The following is a 14,327-nucleotide window of genomic DNA, read 5'->3' as shown; positions in this document are numbered from 1 at the left end:
TTGCTGCGGTCTGGGGAGTCCCGGGCTACCTCTCTCCGGGCCGAGTCACCTCGTCATAGCGACACCTATAGGTGTCAGATTTGATCGCTCTCCCACAGTAATGTTTGCAAAGGTTCGGAAAGGCCTTTGAAAATCCGCAGAACTTTTGATAGCCCAAAATTTTTAGTTTCCTTTTCCAATTTCACCTCCACCCTCCACTGGGCTCCAAATCCCCATACCGTTCTCTACCACTCTCCAAGGCAAAATCGACCATCTGTCTTTTCATGATCGACCCAAAGCTCATATTCGAAGCACTGCAAGGCTGGATCCTTTTGGAATCCCTAGGGCATCCTCAAGGCCAGGTTCTGTGACAGGTCCCTGCTTTGGGGAGGGAAAACCCGAAAGGCAAAGATGATCCCTGAAGGTAAAGGGAATGATGAGACCACGGTTCTTTTTATTATTATTATTATTATTATTATTATTATTATTATTTGACACAACAGAGAGAGATCACAAGTAGGCAGAGCAGCAAGCAGAGAGAGGGGGGAAGCAGGCTCCCTGCTGAGCAGAGAGCCCAACCCGTGTCTATCCCAGGATCCTGAGATCATGACCTGAGCCTAAGGCAGAGGCTTAACCCACTGAGCCCCCCAGGTGCCCAGAGACAACGCTTCTCCAGCTTATCCTACCATATGCTGAGGGCTCACAACTTCCAAACACCACAATAACCATACAAAGGTTAACTTCCCAGTGCTACAAGAGATAAAACGGAGGCTTACATTAAATAAGAGCCCACAAAATGGATTAAATGAGATGACATGGTTAATTAAGTAGATGGGAATGTGAAGCCCACCATGCTCCCAGTGTCGCTGTTCTCCCCATGTCCCTATTCTGCAGGAAGAGCTCTTGCTGAAACATCAAGAGAAGCCCCCTTACCGCACGTGTCAGTCCGGAAATTGGGTGCTCCCTTTACCCCCTCCATCACAGGGTGAGTGTGGGGTGGGGGAGACAGTGACAGTCTGCGGGGGGGGGGGGGGGCCTGTACTCTGAGCTTCCTCACTAAAGACATAGACTCCAAGGGGCACCTGGGTGGCTCAGTGGGTTAAAGCCTCTGCCTTTGGCTCAGGTCATGATCCCAGGGTCCTGCTCAGCAGGGAGCCTGCTTCCTCCTCTCTCTCCGCCTGCTTCTCTGCCTACTTGTGATCTTTGTCTGTCAAATAAATAAATAAAATCTTAAAAAAAAAAAAGACATAGACTCTAAGATACTCCAAGCTACCGCCGAGGATGTCTGACAGACCAGGTGAGGACAGGAAATTGAGACCAGGCTCTGGCTTCAAGCACTGTCTTCTGACCCAGGCTACTCCATGGCATCCGGGTGCGAACCACCGCTACTGTGAGTATCCGAATCGTCCCTCGAGAGCCCTGCCGCCAAACTGCAGGTAGAGGGGCGGTGTGAGGACCAAAAAGAACCCGGAATGAGCTGCTCTTCACTGCGATCACCAGCCCCCAGCAGAAAAATCTACCTTTGTCGTTCCTGGGGATTCACTGTGGTTTGTGCCTGTGGGTCTTTCTTTTTAAGACCATTATAGTGGGGACAAACCAGGAGGAGCTGAGCTGCAATAAAATTAGAACCCATAATTAACACCGTGGCTGAGCCCAGGTGGCTCTGAAGTGTACGTGGTAGCTAGCCATGCTCTCCCTGGAGTCCGGACTATAGAGTCAACGTTTTTCTTGCTCCTTGTGTGCATCTTGTAGTCTAGCTCAACTCTTTTCGTTATCCTAGATATAGAGGAGAAATAAATCATCTCACTTTAAAAACTATAAAGTTAAAGGGATTTCAGTGCACTCTGCGAGCAGTAGTAGCCAGGGTAAGAGAAAAATCACGAAGTTATTAGGAGCAGGGCTCACTTGTAGGGTCTTCAAAAAATGTTCTCTACCTGTGGTCCTTGAGGAATTCACTCGGTCGTTTTGAGTAGGGAGGGATTGGGTAAGGGGCGCCTCCCAGTAGGGACTGAGAACCGGGTCTATGAAATTCCAAGCCGGTGTTTTCAGATTTCAGAGAGAAACTGTGGGTCCACACCAGAATCTGGCCACTCCCAGCTTGGCTGGGGTCACAGAGCTCTGCAGACCAAGAGGAGTCTGACTGTATTCTTGCAGCAAGGGTCTGTGTCCTGGCAATCTACAGCACTGGGCAGCGAGTTACACACCACAATTCTTCTTCCTGCTGGGCCCAGCCCTCCCTCCGACTGGATAGTCTCTGGTAAGTCCCTCTGCAGAAGGCCCACTTGTTGCGTCTAGGGGCCCACCCTCTCCTCTTCCTGCCAGTGCAAAATCCTGTCAAGTCTAAAAACTCTACCCCCACCATGACCAGTGAAAGAGCCAGCAACCCATCTCCTCCTCTATCAGCCACATTCGAGTCAAGCTGTGTGTCACAGCCAGTGGGACACAGACTGTAACCACTTCTCCACAGACATGACTGGAGGGTAGTTCTAGAAAAATTGCCAAGATTCAACAGTGTGGTTTTCAGTGGGAGCATAGACTCTAAGGAAGAGAAATGTGAAAAAGAAATGTAACCTCTCAAAAGAGTCATTTTTCTAAGCCTAGAGAGATAAAACAGGTCCATCTTTGCAGAATAAGCAAATCACACACACACACACACACACACACACACACACAACACACACACACACACACACACACACACACAATCTGAAGAGAGAAAGAGGGAAAAAAATGATGGCCTCTTTACGATTCCCCCCCTTTTTTCCCCAAATGAATAGTTTCAAAATTGATATGAATGATTCCAAATTCTTTTTCAGGAAAACCCAAGTAACTGCTACTGGTTTTGTTCAGTACATGTATTTCCTTTGTGCAAATGTGAAAAAAAATAATTTTAAAAGGCTTGTTTATGCTATAAAAGAATTTGCACATCCAAAAGCTCTTGACATTTTAAAATATCTACAAAGATGTTTAAGTACATATCTTAATAATATATATCTCTTTAGGTAGTGCATTTCATTAAAAAACAATTGGGGGGAGAGCATTTAACAAAAACCATTATAATTAGTAAGGATGGATAGTGGAAACAAAGAAAAAAGAAATTTCCTGAGGGGAAAACAAAAAAAGGGGGGTTTTAGACAATACCAATGCTTTGTATTTTACCCCAATTTCTACGATTCTGTGTTATCACAGTTCTTACATATTAAGGTACTGTTGTCTTGCTATATCATATCCAGCCTGTAAGGTTTAATGGCTGCAGGGGGCAGAGAGAGGGTTGGCAACAAGAGATTAGCACCAGAAATGCTGGGCCAGGGTTTTATGTATGATGTGGAGGCTACAACCACCGTGTGGCTGCCATTCTTGAAAGGCTCCCAGGGTAGATAGAGGATTGAGAGAACAAGGCTGGTTCTGTTTCCTGCAGGATCAAAAGGCTAGCCCATGACAGTGGCTGACCGGTGAGCCATTTCTTACAAGGATGGAAAGCCAAGGTCAGGGCCAGAGGGGACCTTTTAAAACTCCCCTAGCACCTTCCTGCAGAATCAGAGGTGTGAATCTGATGTTCTGGCAAGCTGACAATACAAATTCCCTAAGTAGTTTTTATTGCCTGGGCGATTTCTATGCAATTCCCTTTGGGATTGAATTCTGCTTGGCCACATGGTTCTGTTCTTGGAGGAACCCCTTTCAGTGGGGAGAGAAATAATGATCCCATTACTCAATGTAAAAAACCTTCAATAATGACAGTTTAGGGCTAAAATTTTAGACCCCTGAAAGCCAGGAAATAGAAAAGTTAAAATTCTTTCAGTTGGGTTAAATCACCCTCTCTACCTAGGCTGTATAATACATGGAACATTTACAAGCCTCCCCAGCATGGCCATTCTAGCAGCCAGGCACTGCTGCTGCCGCTGCTGCTGCTGCTACTGCTGCTGTGTTTCGAGGGAGAGCACTGCAGTTCCACTTGACTGGGTAGATTTTCCTTTTGCGTTTGAACGTCTCACACCAGTAGATTTCAGTGGTTACTTGCTAGGTGAAAGTTATTGCACTGCTTGTATGGGTAAATGGGTTTAAATATTAAAGAAAGCAAATTTACTTGTAGGTAACAAAAAGCCAATTCAAAATAAGATAGAAATGTGCTGTGGGTAATTACATATGTCCCAGATCTTCCAGATACTAAATCCAGATACCAACCCTTTATCATTCAAAGCCAGCTTCTATACATTCCTCAACTAGGACAAAAAATGAAATCCTCAAATGATAATTGATGTGAGTGAGTGCCTGTATTTTCCTCGTTTCCTTATTTTATTTTATTTTTTTTTAGAACTAAACGAATGTATCTATACATTCCCCAAGAGGAGAAAACATGGTAGAAAAATGTGTTGTTATTTAAGTTCTGCACTGGAAGTCAGACATTACTAAGTTACATACAAATTATTACTTCCAAAGTCACCTCCAAATTGCCCTCTTTCAGCGAATGGAAGGGTAGACAAAAAGTGTACATAAGTTTTCCTTTAGAACCAGACTTGTTTACATTTTAGCTGTGAAACAAAATCACCTTAACATTTAACAAAAGACTTTTTGTTTCTCAAGGGTGCTCAATACTGAAGAGAACCAGATAAATAAATAAATAAATAAATAGATAAATAAATAAAAGCAGAAACCAGAGAGTTAAATTTGTAGAGTTGTGTGTAAGATGAACTATAGCTTCTGGCCACACATGCACATGATCTGTGTGTCTCATCATGGAACTACTAAGTCACATGAGAGTTTTTTGGGATAAAGGTATTAGGTGCAGGGAGGCATTATTATTCCTGTTAGAGCAAATTAGTCTCATTGAGGAAAATATACCCTTGGGGTACAATATATATTGAATTCTATAGAAGGAATGAATAACATACACTTGGACAACGCTACATAAAAGCTGTATTTTTTTCCCTCATTTGGGAGAGTTTCTTGTGTCAATAGAAATGATGAGGGCAAAATGATGCAGTCTGTACATGTCATCTGTACAGAACTCAAGGCATAATTTGGGATTTCACTCTATCACCCAGCTGCCCCCCAAAACTTCAAAGATATTTGTAAGCCTACCCCTCCAAGACATGCTTTCTTGCCATGTGTTAAGCCTTAATGAATCTCATCACCCACGAAAGCAAGAGTGAATGAAGTATTGGGGAATGTCTTCTAATAACCTGCACAACTCTAAACAGAGGAGAATATAATAAAAAGAAGCATGAGTTTGATGTGTTGCCCTTTCACAACTTTTTGACATGAAAAGTATTTTAAAAATTTACTTAGGTAATTTCCATGTCTTTTTTAGAATATGGTGTAAGGGAGAGCTCTGACAGGTGAATCCAAACAGATGTTTCCTTGGCAACCAAGCCTTCCCAGTAAACACACTTAAATAGAGCTGAATGGGGATCATTTAGGTGAAGGCAAATTACAGAATATCTGTATATAGGCTAAGTGACCTTTTTAGGGTGAAGAATAGGTATTTTTAGGAAGAAGGATGGAAGAAGAATAAAATATTTTTGTTGCCGATTAAAATAAAGACACTTTTCTCCTTTATACCATACCCTTAAGGCATCTAGTAAAGTAAAATGAATGTTGGAATTAATAGCAGAAGGAATACAAACAGTATAAATTTACTGCTGCTGTTGTTGCCACAACACATATCCTAACACATCCTGGCATGTATGTATGTATCCCAATAAATAAATTTAATGACATCAATTAGAAAAACAATTTGCTAACTTATCTCTGAATAAGTTCTCTCTCAGAACTGTGTGAGCTTCTCCAAAGTGTCCTAATCCCAAAAGACTCAATTTAGATCCTTCATTTGTTTCTAAAGTCGAGTAAATACACTGTGTTCAGCCAATGAGCCCCTCCATAGATCACAAGCACCTGCCCCTCTATCCTTCCTGGAAGTCAGTGCTAAATCAGAGAAACACAGAATGTCTTGGTGCATGGCATCACTGTGCCTAAAAACATGAAAGTATGAAATGGCAAGTCAAATTATTGCAATTTGTACCCACCAACGAGTAAAAGCTATGGACACCAGGAGAGTTTGCCCTTTAATTAGTTCTGTGTCATAAACATCTCTCTTCCTTTAGCTCCCTCTCTACCCCTTTTTTCTGATATAGTACTTTTCCCTCTCAAACACATGCACACACCCTTGTACACTCCCTGGAAAAAGCAGCATTTTACATAAGTTTTTGCTTTTTTAAATGTTCTTTTCTATTTGAAATTCCATGAAATCCCTGAAATCCTTTAAGGCACACAAGGAAACTAAGCATAACATTACCAAGATGAGTTCCAGTGAGGTCATAGAGCACTTAGCATTCTTCATATTAAAATTCCCAAACTATTAAAAATGGATATATGCCTGGATCTATCTTAAAGCTTATATTTTTAAATAATCAGTGAAAAGTATATCCAGACCTTTACATGTTTGGGAGAAATTAGCAGGCAGCTAACACAAGGTCAGCCTTTGCCATTTGTACTTGCTCACAAATCTCTGCCCTAAAAGCAGGTAGTCTGATCTTAGTTGTAGTATTAGGGGAACGTGAGCCTTGGTTAATCCAAAGAGCATAGGATGAGAATCTACTCCAAGTCATCAGTGTTTTGTTGCCGGTTCTTTCTGTCATCAGGGGTTCAAGTCCCTACATATAGTTGTACCAAAAACGATGATTTTGACAGTGCTCAGACTAGTTTTCTCCTGGAGCTTTCTTGGAACATCAGTTTGGCTTCTTTTCTGCATTACAATTCCAAGTTATCTCAATTAAGACAGCTGCATTTCTTGATGGTAGGTGTGGAGGGGATGAACTAGTCATCTGACTTCTCAATAGCTATAAGCACCAATGAATATTTTAAAGAATTCATTTCTCAGATCACATACCAAATAATGTGTAGCTATTTGCTTCTTAGACTTCTTATGCATGGCTCAGGAAGCCAGTACTCTTCAACAACTGTTAAAGATATCCTGCAAGATCTTCCAAAGAGGAAAAACTCCCCATCCAAATTCAAACCCAGGTTATGTGTTAAAAATGGACGATTGGACCAAAACGCAGCTATTATTATTATTCTCTTTTCTATAAGAATATTTACAGAAAAAAAACAGAAATGTGGATTTCACTGTTTTATTTGTAGGGATGAAGGTCAGAGTGTCAAACTGCAGATCTTGGGTTTTCAATAATAGGCCACTGTGTCTGACCTCCTCAATTTCTTTTCTCCACTTCTAGGAAGGAACAAAATAAAATGTTTTGTGGAAGTTTATATTGAAATGAGGTCAGGTAAACTAATGACTGCTTGGTATTTTATGACAAGTTTTATAACCTTGGAGTTGCCATAACTTTCAAACGATCATCAATAAAGTTTTATTGCGAATGGGTCGCCATGTGTCTGAATGCTTTTGCACATAGTAAAGGTCTGCTGCCCCATTGGCTTAGCTCACCAGCCCCTTTTCACCCCAGTCATAAAGTCTTCTTCTTTTTATTGAAGGTTGAAAAGTCTTCAACTCTTCTCTTCTATTAGGTTGGCAATTCCGGGACTACATGGAAATTATTTCTTCATAATTAAATGATGTGTACAACTAAATTTGCAAGAATATATGATGACATTTAAAACAGATTTTAAATGGACTCTAAAATAAATAATATGGGGGGGTGTCTGACAATAGTGTATTCCAAAAACACGTGTTTGGATGCTAGGCTATATTGATCTGTGTGCTCTAGAGGGCGGCGATTGCATAATTAGGCGCTGAGGGACGATTAATGGTCTCAAAGATAAAACAAGTTACTTAAGGCTTTTCTTGCTGACCAGAGGATCTTAACGATTTAGGAGACCTCACATTTCGTTCCAGCCTGAATCGTCCCAAAGGAAGAAAGTTGGATTGGACCGGGCCTCTTGCTTGCTGGATTGTCCCCACATTTCTATAAACTCTCCCCAAGGCTGAACCATGAGTTCCCATGTGCCTAATTCATAGTGTCAGCTCTCGGGTTCCGATTCAAGTCTGCATACACAAGTACTTTTTCGTCTGCTGTCAAATATGTGGAAATGAAGCCGAGAAAAAATGTCCTGCGAGTTGGATGAACAAAGCTGCAACGAAAAATTGTACAAAAACGAAGCCTCTGCTGTCTGCGCTTTAGACAACTACTCTCCGTCAGGCGAAGGTTGTGACCCGGCGACGAGAGTGGCAAGAGTGCGGTCAGAGTGGCGCATGGAGACCGAGAGGCAAGACGAAACTGCGAAAACTGGGCGCGCCCCCTCGTCTCATCCCCCGACCGGAGTTAAAGAGCCTGCCGTGCTGCCCGGCAGGCCCCCGGGTAGGAAGGCCCTCGATTCTCAACTTTCTCCTACCAACTCGTGCAAATCCGTCCCCCCTAACCATCCCGTTTACAAGGCTGCTCTAGGGGGAGGCACTGGTAAATACCGCCCTCTCTCGGATCTCCCGTAACTCTCCCCAGCGCGCCGAATTCGCTCCTTCCCAGGCTCGGCGTCCAGTACCCGCAGCGGTGCGGGACCTCCGGCTCCATGCGAAGGTGCCGGCTGCGCGTCTCCTTCCCACGGACCGAGGCCTCCAGAGCCCCGAATCGGAAACCCGAGCGCTGAGCCGGATCGGCGGAGCTAAAGGGCCCGAGCCGCAGCCGGACGCCTCAGCCCGGCGGCGGAGAGAGCGCTGCCACGCGCGCGGTTTTTCCCGGGCAGTGCGCCCCGGACCCTGCGTGGCTTTGCTAGGGCGGCTGCGTCCGTAAGCCTCGGCCGCCGAGTTCTCCCCAAGCGGGAAACCCGCAGACCTTCTGGGACATACGAACTGCCTACTCTGAATCCCTAAAGAGCTCAGACCTGAGGGTCTCTTTATATGGGGGCCCCCGCGAACGGGTTTGGGGTTCCCCACGGCGAAGATGTAGCGGGGAAACTGGCTCCCAGCTCACCCCTCATCTCCTATCAGTCACCAGCCGAGGCCTGCCTGACCGCTCTCACTGAGGCACCAGGGGCAGCCATAGCCCCATAAATGCCTCCTGGGTCATCACGGCGGGCCCAGGTCGAGGGCGCGCAGGTGCAGGGAGCCCGGCGCATGTCCTGTGCGCCCCGAGAGCCGCGGGGTCGGGCTCCGAGGCCGGCGTCAGGCTTCCAGACCTGCACGCGCGCTAGCACGGAGCGCCACGAAGCAGTGCTGCCGGGGTCCCGGCCGCCGCGCAGGCGGGGGCACCGACTCGCTCCATCGGGTGTTTGCGGAGCCGGAGTTCGCGGGGAAGGCGGGCAGCGGGGCGCAGCCACGGGCTGTGGCGCCATCTCCCGAGGAAACCTCGCAGGAAGTGCGACTCCACAGGTGGCCCTCGCCGCGGCTTCTTCCGGGTGGCGCAAATGCCCTGCGAACGCATTTCCCCTAATAACGCCCCAAAGTGCCAGTGGTAACATTGACTTAACCGAAGGTCGGTGTCCTCCCCAAGTGATGAAAGGTCCTTGCTTCCCGAAAGTCTACACACACACACACACACACACACACAGGCACGCACGTACCTGCTCCTAGGTCCCCTTTTCCTGGGGAAAGGGTAGGAGCCTGCAGCTTCCCCAGGACGAGACTGCCTTCTGTCACCTGCGAAAGGATCTCGGACCCTCCTCACGTCCACTACAGCCAGGTGCCCAAGTCTCCAGCAACAAGTAGGAAGCGATGACTCGAGGTGAAAGGTAGTTGTGGCCCCGAGGCAGGCTTCAGGTTGCAGTGGGATCGAGTCTTCCGGAAGGTATGCAGCTCAGCTCCCCGACTCGAACAGAGCCAACCTGTCTGCGGTCACTTCCACGCCCTCACGCGGGATGCACCCAGCCGCTCTCTGCGCCACCACAGAGAGAAAGCTTTTCCTGTTCCCACCATCAAGGTTAGAGATTTTCGGAAGTAACGTTTTTAAAAAAAGATATTGTCAGAAGGTGGGAGCAAAAGATACAGCAAGAAGCAATTGTTTTCAGAGTTAAGTTCCTGGTGTTAATTACAGTCGAATCCCCTCACCCTTCACCCCTTCAGGGACACACCATTCTTGGGTTCCTTTCTCTGGCTTCATTCTTGGACGCGGACTTCTCTGTTGGTGAGCACCATTCACTTGAGTCTAACAACAGAGTAGTAGATCACTTCTCTTTAAACATTAGTAGCTACTGTAAGCCCACCTGATTAAAATCAGTTGTGAAGGGAGATATGCAAGAGCTAGATCCCCCCCCACCCCCCCCACCCCCCCCCCCCCCCCACCCCCGCCACCCCGTCCAATTATCTCTGGTGACCTGCTCTGGGCCATGCTCTTGCTGTAACTATCCTGCCATCTTAACATGAACCTGGGGAGGTATATGCTGCCCTTTAAAAACTCTGGCCAAGGGACCATAAGTGCCTATCCTCATTAGTCTACAATGGCACACTCATATATTCAACACCTTTTTATTGAGCACCTGCTATGTGTTAAGGTTAAGCATTGTGCTAACTGCTGGGGGTACAAGACAAAGAAGGAAGAAGACATGGCCTTACAGAGGAGCTGGACCTTTTGGCTAATAAATTACTGCCCTCAGCTTGGGATTTGCTGTGGGACTGGCTATTTTCCTCCTGGCAAAGGCCAATTTTTTCTGTCTTTAAGTGTTCTCAAATACAGTTATACTGTTTGTAAGTCAAGGAGATTGGTGCCAACAAGAAAACTGAATTCTTCAGCCAATCTGAAACCTAGCTTCAAAATTCAGGAATCTGAGTGGCTCGGGACCTCCCTCTTGTTTGGATCATTCACCCAATGTTGTGTGGTCTTTACAGCTTCAGTTAAGACAATAGTATCAAAGGTAGGGAAATGCTGACAGAAAACCCATTAATAGTGGCAGGCAGCTGGTTCCTCACAATGATATCCTATTGGAACAGAGCAAACCCTAAAAATGGGGCTATCCAGTCAGCAGGGCAGAGGCACCTCTCTGCTTATCTCCTGGCCTTTCTCCCTTCTTTCTGAGGGCAAAGGAAAATTCCCCTATTCACATGGTGTAAACTTGATAGTCTACTAAAGATGTTCCACGGCCCACACAAAAATCTGGAGACCCTCTCTAGACCCTATAGCATGGAATTTGGAAAACCCCTGAAGGCCAGCCAAGAGAGAAGGCCCTGTATGGGAGTCATAAGCTTTCCATCAGAGCCCTCCTCTACCTGGAGCCAGAGAGGGGTGGATTTGGCTCCAGGCTTCATCCCTTGAAACTTTCCCCGCTCTTTTCAGAGCTCGCTTCTAAATAGAAGCCACAAGCCACAAGCTCTTGCAAGGTCAATAAACATAATTTCCTTTTTTTTTTTTTTGATAAGGCTGCTAGAATGAGGGAAAACTTACATCTTACATTTGTACATTGTACAGTTTTTTTATTGTACAATCTTATTTTTTTTAAGATTTTATTTAGTTATTTGACAGACAGAGATCACAAGTAGGCAGAGAGGCAGGCAGAGAGAGAGAGGAGGAAGCAGGCTCCCCTCAGAGTGAGGAAAGTGACACGTTAAAATAACAATAATGATAGTAAGGTGATAATACAGTGTGGTAATGGAGTTAGACCCAAAATGCTATAGAAATGCAAAGGGCTCCAGAGGGTGGTCTTCAAGCCGAAGCCAGCCTACTGGCATGCTCTCATATTTGTGGAAAACATGGCACTTAGAGAGGGTAAGAAATTTGAAGGAGGACCTGATCAGTATACAGAAATACCTTAAATAGACAGGAGTACTTGACCATAACTCATGCTAATCAGTATATGGTAAATACAAAATTCTACATTCAGGTTCAAAATAATTATATGAATATATGAAGGCACTGTCAGGGATAGCAGCATAGTCAAGCTCAAAGGCTTCCATTTGACTGCAAACTTAACATAATCCTAGAATGTTAAAGTCCTTAGCTTGTGCTAAATGTCCAGCATAAGGGTGGTGATTCTGCTCCCCTGGGGTTGGACCATGTCTCAGTTTTGGTTTCCAGACATGGTATGGTGGAAGACCCTCAACCAAGTCTAGTAATCTGACTGACAGAACTGAGACTGTGGATAGAGACCAGAAGACTCAGGGAGGACAGTGGAGCTGTTTTCAAATACTGGAAAGGCTCTCATCTATGAAAGTTGTGTGTGTGTGTGTGTTTGTGTGTGTCTCTCTCTGTGTCTCTTTAAAATAAATAAAGCTTTAAAAACAAACATGGGGACACCTGGGTGGTCTAGTCATTTAAGCCTCCGACTCTTTTTTTTTTAAAGATTTTATTTATTTATTTATTTGACAGACCGAAATCACAAGTAGGCAGAGAGGCAAGCAGAGAGAGAGGGGGAAGCAGGCTCCCCACTGAGCAGAGAGCCCATGCGGGGCTCGATCCCTGGACCCTGGGATTATGACCTGAGCCAAAGGCAGAGGCTTTAACCCACTGAGCTACCCAGGTGCCCCAAGCCTCTGACTCTTGATTTCTGCTCAGGTCATGATCTCAGGGTCCTGGCATCCAGCCCTACATAGGGCTCCCCAGTAAGTAGGGGGTCTCCTTGAGATTCTCTCCCTCTCCCTCTGCCTCCCACCACATGCTTCCTTTCTCTGTCTTTCTGAAATCAATCAATCACTCAATCTTTTTTTTTTTTTAATGTTTTCTCAGTTTGTAATCCAGAGGTTGATGGAGCAAGGCATGCTCTACAAGCCTGACTGTCCTTTCTTGGTAGATGCTCCATGAATATAGGGCCCATGTCTGTCTTGTTCATTTGGTAACCTCAGTGCTTTGCTCATAGAAGGCAGCCAATAAAATTTTGTTGTAGGAATGCAGAAAAGAATTATTCCTTGTGGCTCCAAAGAACAGGGCTGAGGCTCAAGGGCCAAAGTGCGAAGCTGGATGACAAATGAAGTCAATTAATTTGCCCATTAATTAGGAATCTGGTGTAAGAAAAGATGCATGAATCGCATTTTTAATTTCAATCATCACTCACCTAATTGCATTTACTACTACTATTATATTTTACTCTTATCTAGTTATATCTACTATTATATCTACTATTATTCTTGAGGTTATTTGTGTCTCCTGTATGCATGATGGAAATGCCATATAACTTATATTAGTAAAATAGTGTGTTACTATGTATCTCTTTCCAACTCTGTATTTAGTGACAACAAGTTAGTAGCTTTAAATATGCTATAATGAAGAATTTATATCACAGAATCAGAAATTGCTCCAAACAGGGCTCTTTCTTTCCCCCAGAGAGCTGGTTGTTAAACATTGACACACCATTGGGCAGAAGTCTAGGCTCACACAGTAAGCATGGAACCTGAAGAACCTAGGGAGAGTTGAAGTGAAAAATATATTTATTTTATTTTATTTTTAAATTATTTTAAAGATTATATTTATTTATTTGAGAAAGAGCATGGGGGGGGCAGGGGCAGAGGGAGAAGGACAAACAGACTCCCTGCTGAGCTTGGAGCCCAGTGTGGGACTTGATCCCAGGACCCCATGATCATGACCTGAGCAGAAATCAGATGCTTAATGGACTGAGCCACCCAGGCACCCAGAAAATATTTTTAAAGAATGGTTCTGGAAGATTGTTCTGGAGACAGACTGCTTGATTTGAATTATGGTTTGTTCACTTATTGGCTATTAAAAAAAAACTCTAATGTATTGCCTCAGCATTTTGAGCTCCTACCCTTTGCTAGATTCTAGGCAGAGTAAAAGTTCAATTCCGGTTGTTTTAAAAACATAGTTTACAAGATAGAAAAGACTCTCAGGAGATAGTTAACTACACCATTTTTTTAAAATTGCTGGTAGTTGTAAAATCTCTAAGTTTTACCTGTTTTAGGATTTAGTGGCAAAATGTAAGCTTCTATACTGGCGTTGTATGTGATGCAATTCATTGATGATCACATTAGATTATCTTTTTTTTTTTAAAGATTTTATTTATTTATTTGACAGAGAGAGAGAAATCACAAGTAGGCAGAGAGGCAGGCAGAGAGAGAGGAGGATGCAGGCTCCCCGCCGAGCAGAGAGCCTGATGCGAGACTCGATCCCAGGGCACTGGGACCGTGACCTGAGCCAAAGGCAGAGGCTTTAACCCACTGAGCCACCCAGGCACCCCTAGATTATCTTTTTGAGAGGGGAGGAAGAGCAGTCCAAGAGATGTGACTTTGCCATTTTATTCACTGATCTCATTCATTCAGTCAGCTATGTGCCAAGTATAAGAGGGCAAGGAAATGAATTTGACAGATGCCTGTGATTAAGGTTCTTACAACACACGAGAAGAGAGCCACTCAAACAACTAATTACAATAACATAATTATGGTAATACAATAATAAAGTGCAAAACTTCAGGATTATAAAGAACACAATGATTATCCTGAGGAGAAAAACAATAAGCTAAAT

At 44.5% G+C, this 14,327-nt stretch overlaps 1 protein-coding gene across 3 annotated transcripts in view; it reads right to left on the bottom strand.

Annotated features, from left to right (window-relative positions):
• Positions 1-9,700, bottom strand: part of PAX9 (paired box 9) — a 31,566-nt gene extending 21,866 nt beyond the window's left edge. For all 3 annotated transcript variants that reach the window (XM_032344075.1, XM_032344077.1, XM_032344078.1), the window contains exon 1: positions 9,490-9,700. The gene's annotated coding sequence lies outside the window, so the exon portion shown is untranslated. The remainder of the gene's footprint in view (positions 1-9,489) is intronic.
• Between the last annotated feature and the right edge of the window lie 4,627 nt (positions 9,701-14,327).

The sequence above is a fragment of the Mustela erminea genome, chromosome 5 (genome assembly GCF_009829155.1).
Source record: "Mustela erminea isolate mMusErm1 chromosome 5, mMusErm1.Pri, whole genome shotgun sequence".
NCBI lineage: Eukaryota > Metazoa > Chordata > Mammalia > Carnivora > Mustelidae > Mustela > Mustela erminea.
Note: the sequence above shows the minus strand (reverse complement) of the source record. Positions and strands in the feature narration are given on the sequence as shown.